This window comes from Cornus florida, unplaced genomic scaffold (assembly GCF_030987335.1).
Source record: "Cornus florida cultivar Cherokee Brave unplaced genomic scaffold, ASM3098733v1 CherokeeBrave_3.0.0_Hap2_Chr10, whole genome shotgun sequence".
In the NCBI taxonomy this organism is placed as follows: Eukaryota; Viridiplantae; Streptophyta; class Magnoliopsida; order Cornales; family Cornaceae; genus Cornus; species Cornus florida.
Window position 1 is genome coordinate 96,310,656 of NW_026775580.1, and position 7,425 is coordinate 96,318,080.

Genomic DNA, 7,425 nt, shown 5'->3' on the forward strand with positions numbered 1-7,425 from the left:
CCATCATTCGCAAGGTTCTGAAAGCTCAACTCACGGATCAGCAGTGCTTGGACAAGGTTGTAGAGATAGCTTCTGAGGAAGTTCCATTTTACTATGTTGGGACTGATGGAGGCTTGAGGTATAAGGGACGCTTAGTAGTGCCTTCTGCTGATGATTTGAGGAAGGATGTGATGACTGAGACTCATCACTCTGAGTTTTCGGTTCATCCAGGAGGCGATAAGATGTATCAGGATATGAAGAGGCAGTTTTGGTGGGCTGGTATGAAGAGGGACATTGCTCTTTTTGTTTCTCAGCGTAGTACTTGTCAAATGGTCAAGATTAATCATCAAAGGCCGCCGGGAGCTCTACAGCTACTACCGATTTCGGAGTGGAAATGAGAGAGCATATCTATGGATTTTATGGAGGGATTGCCGAATTCTTTCAAGGGTTATAACTCCATTTGGGTCATTGTGGATAGGTTGACCAAATTAGCGCATTTCCTACCTATTTGCATTGACTACACCTCGGAGCAGTTGGCAAGGCTTTACATTTCAGAAATTGTGAAGCTACATGGTATTCCATTGTCTATTATATCAGACAGGTATTCGAGCTTTGTGTCTGGCTTTTGGAAGAGTTTTCAGCAGGCTTTGGGTATAGAATTGCACCTTAGCACTGCTTATCATCCTCAGACTGAGAGGGTGAACCAGATTATGGAGGATATGCTTCGGTCCTGTGTTCTTGACTTCAAGGGCCACTGGGAGGATTACTTACCGCTTGTGGAGTTTGCTTATAACAATAGTTTTCAGAAGACTATTGGGATGGCACCATTTGAGGCATCATACGGCCGACCGTGTCGATCGCCTGTTTGTTGGATGGAGGTTGGTGAGAGCAGATTCTTGGGTCCTGAGTTCATCAAGGATACTTTAGAGAAGATTGCTCTTATTCGAGATCGCATGCGTACTGCCCAAAGTAGGCAGAAGAGCTATGCTGATCGTCGCACTCGTGCTTTGGAGTTTAAGGTTGGAGATCAGGTTCTACTCAAAGTATCGCCTATGAAAGGTGTCATGCGCTTTGAGAAGAAAGGAAAGTTGTCACCGCGGTTTGTCGGTCCATTCATGATTACGGATCGAGTGGGAACTGTCGCTTATCGGTTGGCACTTCCGGATAACTTGGATCGCGTACACAACGTATTCCATGTTGAGGAAATTTTTACGAGATGAGGATCAGTATCAGCATATCGATATTGGGGAGATTGAGTTGCAGCCGGATGCAACTTATTTGGAGCCGCCGTGTCGTATTGTAGACCGATGGGATCAAATTCTTCGTAACAAGGTTATTCCTTTGGTCCGTGTTCAATGGAGTCATCACAATGAGGCTGAGTCCACTTGGGAACGGGAGGATGTCATTCATTCGCAGTTTCCTGAAATATTGGAAGAAGGTAAGAGCGAATTCCGAGAACGGAATTCCTTTTGTTAGAGGGGAAGAATGTAATACCCCCAATTTTAAAAGGATATTTCTGGTATTCTGGTATTTAATTTTTGATTTAATTGTCATTTTATTTGATTAATTGTTTACTTGTTTATGGTGTTGATTAAATGACATATATTTTGTTTAATTGTTAATTATTTATTTGTTAATTCTTTGCTTAATTGTTAATTATTTATTTGTTTTAATTATTTAATTAATTGTTAATTATTAATTATTTGTTAAGGGTTGTTTTATTTATTTATTTAATTCATTGTTATTATATTTCTTGTACTTATAAACTTACGTAAGTTCATATAGCCGACACTGTTTTAAACCTAGGTTGTTCAATGGGCCGAGTGAATTGTATTTGGGTTTAATTGAGCCTAGGGTTAGAGTGGTTTATAAATACTCATCTAAGGGATCTGTCTAGGGTTTTAGAGTACCATTACGACACAGTAAGGTTGTGAGAAGTTTTGGAGACGGTTGGGAGGAAACAGAGAGATAAACTAAGGTTTCGCCGGAGAATTTAGACGGGAAAGGCTAAAGGCAAGTTCTAACCTCATCTCTTTCCCTCTTACTCGTGTTCTTTACATGCCTAAGTAGTTCCAGGAAAACATTAAACGGATTTAATTAATTGAATTAATTAACTATACATGTTTAGAACTCTTTATATCAGTATGTATTGAAACTTGTTGTAAACTGCTTATTTTGTGTTCAACTGTGCAACTGCTCTTTTAAAGTACTGTTAATCAACGTATGAAGGGGGTAGATGGGTTTTCTCTGGTTAGATTTGAGCATAAACAAAGGTGTTAGAAGCTGTAACAGAGAGGGACGGAAGTAGTGCAGGCAAACGGAGACGAAACAAGCAGTCAGAGGAGAGGGGGAAGTGGAGGCGGCTCCAAAAGACCATGGAGCTGGCTCTACATGGTTAGGAGCTGGCTCTACCATAGTTTGGAGCTGGCTCAAGCATAGGTGGAGGTGGCTCCACCTTGTGGGAGCCTGCTCTCCTCGTGTGTTTTCCAGTTTTTGAGTTTTCTGTGGGTTCTGGGCTACTGCAGATGGATTTGTAAAGTTTTGGATTGGTTTATGGGTTGTTCTTGGGTGGTTTAGTCTAGTCTAAACTCATATTAATGTCTCAGAAACTATGGTAGTACAGAACATATCATTGGGAGCAAGTATAGGACATAGTAGGAGACCTTTCAGAAAGATGATGTTTTGGTGTGGAGGTGAATGATTCGAGCTGCTCATGGTTTACTGAGCAAGTGCTTTAGGAAATTTATGATTTAAATTGTGTCACAGTATTATGGAAAAATAAGTATGACAAGTATGATAACTTTTTGTTATGCTTAATGAGGCCTTTGTTGCTAATTTCATAGTAACGGATCTTGTAAAGTTTCTGGAGGTTGTGGAATGGTTTTGAATGAACATATTAAATTTGATATTGTAAATTTTATGCTCATAGTGGAACATAGGATGGATTATATCTATTCTCTATAATTTAAAATTATTGAAGAACCATGTATCAGTAGGGCTGACCAGCATGTTATATATATTTTGTATACCTGTAATGAATTCTGGTTGCCTGTGTTATGGACAGGTTGATAAATATTTTCATTGTTAATGTTATCAACTGCAGAATAGTTTGGAACAGTTGGTAATTACAATTATTACCTGTGTTGTCAACTGTGGATGTTGGATTACATGCACCGGTATGGGACGGTGGCATGCCTATGTTTGGATTAGTTTCAAAATACTAAATCCTACCTACACGGAATAAGGGAATGGATATTAACATAAATCCTACTTATAATTGAGTCAAATAAGCTGCATAAGCTGAATGACTACTCGGATTACTCGTAAGTTATGTTAAGTCAAAGAAGCTGTACAAGCTGAATGACTAACTGGACTTTGTATGGATGGGACGGACTTTAAATATATATATTATGGTACTGCAGTCTGAGCTTGAGTCTCAGAGTCGTTGGTTAGGTAGCGTATATGCAATAGGATGCGTAACTGGATATGAGAGGTTGAGGTATACCTTGTTAGGTCTAGGTACTCATGCCCACCTTTGGGTGCATTTTCGCATGTTGCCTTCTATTTAGGTTGAGACCCTCTCCGTAGTCCAGTGAGAGTTTTGTAGTATGAATATACTTATGTAAGGACTATTAGCTATTGTTGAACTGCTTAGGATGTATATGCGTATCGAGTTTCTGTTTGGATTGTAGTAGGTTAGAACTTGTTCGTGGGCCTGACCTACTTCTATTTTTCAGGTACGCAACAATTCCAGACTTAGACCTGATCGTGCTGAGCAGAGACTACTACTCACTCTTCCGACGACGTATGACTCTCTTCGTAGTTTATTTTTGGATGTTCTTTCAGTTATCGTTATTTCATTTTGGATTATTATTAGGGGTCCACTAGAGATGGATTCCCGAGTTGTTTAAACTATTGGAGGTTTTTGGATTATTGGGATTTAAATATTTATTTTAAAGAATTTTATTTTAGTTTCTTTTAGCTCATTATATTATTTCTTTAATCACTTTGTATTCCGTGTTCGTTTTAACATATTAATTGTTTGATATCCCTCGGGTTTGGGCCTGGACCTGATCAACCCGTGTCTCAGATCCGAGGGGTATCACAACTTTGCATTTGGTTCCTTACAACTCCATGTTCCTTTTGTCTCATTTGCTTTCCATAGATGTGATCTTGAGTAATGGAATACTTGGAATTGACTTTATGATCTTCATTGAGGTCATCCTTTGAATGTGAATAATCTATAACACTCAATATAAACATTAGTCCTTAAACACCATTAATGGTTTGTTATCATCAAAACTTTTAGATTGTTCTTAGATGAAATCATTAAGGTCAACAATATATATCTATCTTTTATACTATGAAATTATATAGCCAAGTGTACTTTAGGGATTTTGGTAAAAATAGTTGCTGATGTCATTAATTTTCGTCGTTGACTGCCGTTGACTCTAACAGAAGAGAGGTCCGTGTAGGATATTTTCAAAAGTAAGGGAGGTCCAAGTAAATTCCCAAACAGGAGGGGATGTCCCTGTAATTATGGCAAACCATAGGGGAGGTTTGTATAAATTACCCTATATATATATATGGGTTAAGTGCAGAAAATACCCCTGAAGTATACTTACGGTGTATATCACACCCCTCGCGTGCAAAAAACACCCTCAAGTTTCAATTTGATGCAATTAAGTCCCCTGACACATTTAAAATTTAGGGTTAATTACAATGACACCCCCTGAGGTTTGTCATAATGACAATCATATACAAGTTAGCATTTTTTTTAATAATGACACCCCCTGTCAAAATTTTCAACCAAACAAGTCCTTAAAAGGTTGGAAAATACGATATTGCCTTTTAATATATAATTCATTTTAATAATATATATATATATATATCTCAACTTGTAAAATAACAATATTGTCCACACTTATTAGGGTTTTCAAGCCCAGTCGTCCACCCATTCTCTTCCACTCTCTCTGTCGCCACCATCTGTCTTTAACCATAATCACAGCCACCATCTCTCTCACCCGACCCATGGCTACCATCTCGTCGGATTACATCACCTTTTACCACCACTACTTATCATAGCCACCACCACAATATCTAGGAAAAAATTCTCCTATCATTACCACGTGATTAATTGGTGAGACCGCCGCAACCAACAGCACTCCCAGTTGCCCAGTTCGCCGCCTGCCACTGCCATCACCATCTACAAATTCTTAACCGTCAACGAGTACAGATCCATCATTGGTTCCAAGTGCAACATTGTGTATGCCACATAATTTTGTAATTGTTATTTGAATCTTTCACTGGATTCAATGGTAGCTGTTGGGTTTTGCCGAAACTGTTCTCACTGGTTAATAAATTGCTGAAGTTTCTGGGCTCACACCGGCGACACATTGATGAGCTTTCTGGTCTCTCACAGTTATATATATATATCAATTTAGCAGCAACTCTCAAATCTATGTTGCGGTTGTCACCAGTTGGATTTGTCTTCACCGAACCCAGATGTGTTCTAAAGCTCTCACCGCGCTATGTGGACAATCACTAAAGTTATTGGGTTTTTTAGAACCCATGGTTGAGGTCACTGTAGCTCTATGCTCTCATCAAATTAAATAGATCTTCAGTCCTGTAACAATGGAAACTTCAGCTCCGATCAATCCTCAATTCGATCAGGCTTCTTTCCGGCGACAATTAAGACTACAGCTAGTCCGATTGATCTTCAATAACGGCTTTGGCTGACTTGGTTCTCTATATGGGTCTCATGTTGCCAAAGAGAATCAAGATAAAGGGTTCTGTTGTGTCTCTGTTTGATCTTTGGACCTGGTAATGTGGCGGCGCGGATGAGGCAGTGGTGCAAGAAGGAAGGGTGAGTATAATTTGAACTATTTAAAAGGGTAGTTTGGTCTAAGAAAAATAAATTTTAAAGATTAAAAAATAATTAATTCCATATTTCAAATAGGTCAAAGGTAGCAATGTCAATTCGCCATGTGTAGTGACTATTAGGGGTGTCTTTGTTAATTTTATTAAACCTGAGGGGTGTCATTGTTCAAAAATGCGTCAACTTGTTTATGACTGTAAATAAGATAAACTTCAGGGGATGTTATTGTAATTAACCCTAAAATTTAAATTGACCATATTACCCTTATTTAATAATTTTATAAAATATATAAAAATAAATTTTTTTTGTAAAAAGACCAAAAATGACACTATTCTTCCTGACCTAACAACCACAAAGACCCACTGTTAACCCATTTTCTCTTCTCTGCAAAATCATATACACATTATATTTGCTTTATAGTTTTCAATATCTGTTACTTGAAAAAGAAAGCCCAATTGCTCGTGCTAAATCGCCGCCGTCTAGTGTTGCAGTTTAGCCTTGACGGCCACATATTATTTCACCTTTTTCTAATTAAAAAGGTATTCGAACTCATAAAATTAATATCTTTCTCAATTTATTTTTGGTTATGATTATATTTTATCCGCGCTTCTGAAAGCAATTTATAAAGCATAAAAGGAAAATTTTGGTTGAATTTCTTGATATGAGCCAATTCTTATATATATTACAGACTTTCCAGAAAAAAAAAAAATAAATAAAACCCAAACCATCACCACCCATCACCGCCATCAACCCAAATGCCCGGTCCGAAGATCTGCAAATCAACCACCACCGAACTCGCGATTTTTTTACAAGTCTCTGTCCGTCGGTTCGACCATTGCTGTCGGAAATCACATCCCTCACCGGACCCATCAAGCTCACGGCCGATTCAGTTATTCCTTGCCTACCGTTCCTCTCACCGCCGAGCCCTCCCTTACTCGCCGGCTGCCGTTCCGCGCTCTCTACCGCGAATCGTCCTTGTCACCACCGCCCGCCGGATCCGTCCTTGCCAGATCCATCAGCGCCGAGCACCTCCTTGCATCGGTTCTACAGACCCGCTTGGGTCAAAACTAGTAAAACCATCCGACCGATTCATGCTCGTCGGTCTATTATGTCACTGAAAGGATAACGCAGTGGACTGATTCGTAGCTTAGAAGTCACCAAGAATGCTCAATTTCTCTGATGAACTTCGACGGGAAATTCTCGTTCCAATCGCGATAGGTTCATTGCCTTTGCGAGCATGACAGGAGATTTTGATTTTATGGTGTAAATCCAACTTTTTTCACCCCGATTCCATATTGAATTCACCTTTGGCTTGGAGCGTTGAGAACCGAGATTTCATATGGGGTACTGGTGAACCGAGAAAATAGAAGAAGATATTAGGAGTGGAAGGCAGCCTTTGGTTTGGCTTACCACCGAGCAAATAAAAAAGTCAAGATATTTGGGCTCCCCCTACCAGCCTACCCTATGTCATTGATGCTTGAAGCGGATGGATAAGTGGTGGAAACGGCGAGCACGGACGGCAAAGAATGATTGTAGTGAAGAGGGTGATTGCAGGAGCATTTTGGGAA

The 7,425-nt window shown here is 39.3% G+C and overlaps 1 non-coding gene across 1 annotated transcript; it reads left to right on the forward strand.

The window, feature by feature from the left end:
* The first annotated feature begins 6,438 nt into the window (after positions 1–6,438).
* On the forward strand, positions 6,439–6,526 carry LOC132280660 (small nucleolar RNA U36a). The gene has a single exon (XR_009471664.1). It is a non-coding gene; the product is annotated as a small nucleolar RNA U36a (small nucleolar RNA).
* The last annotated feature ends 899 nt before the right edge of the window (positions 6,527–7,425 follow it).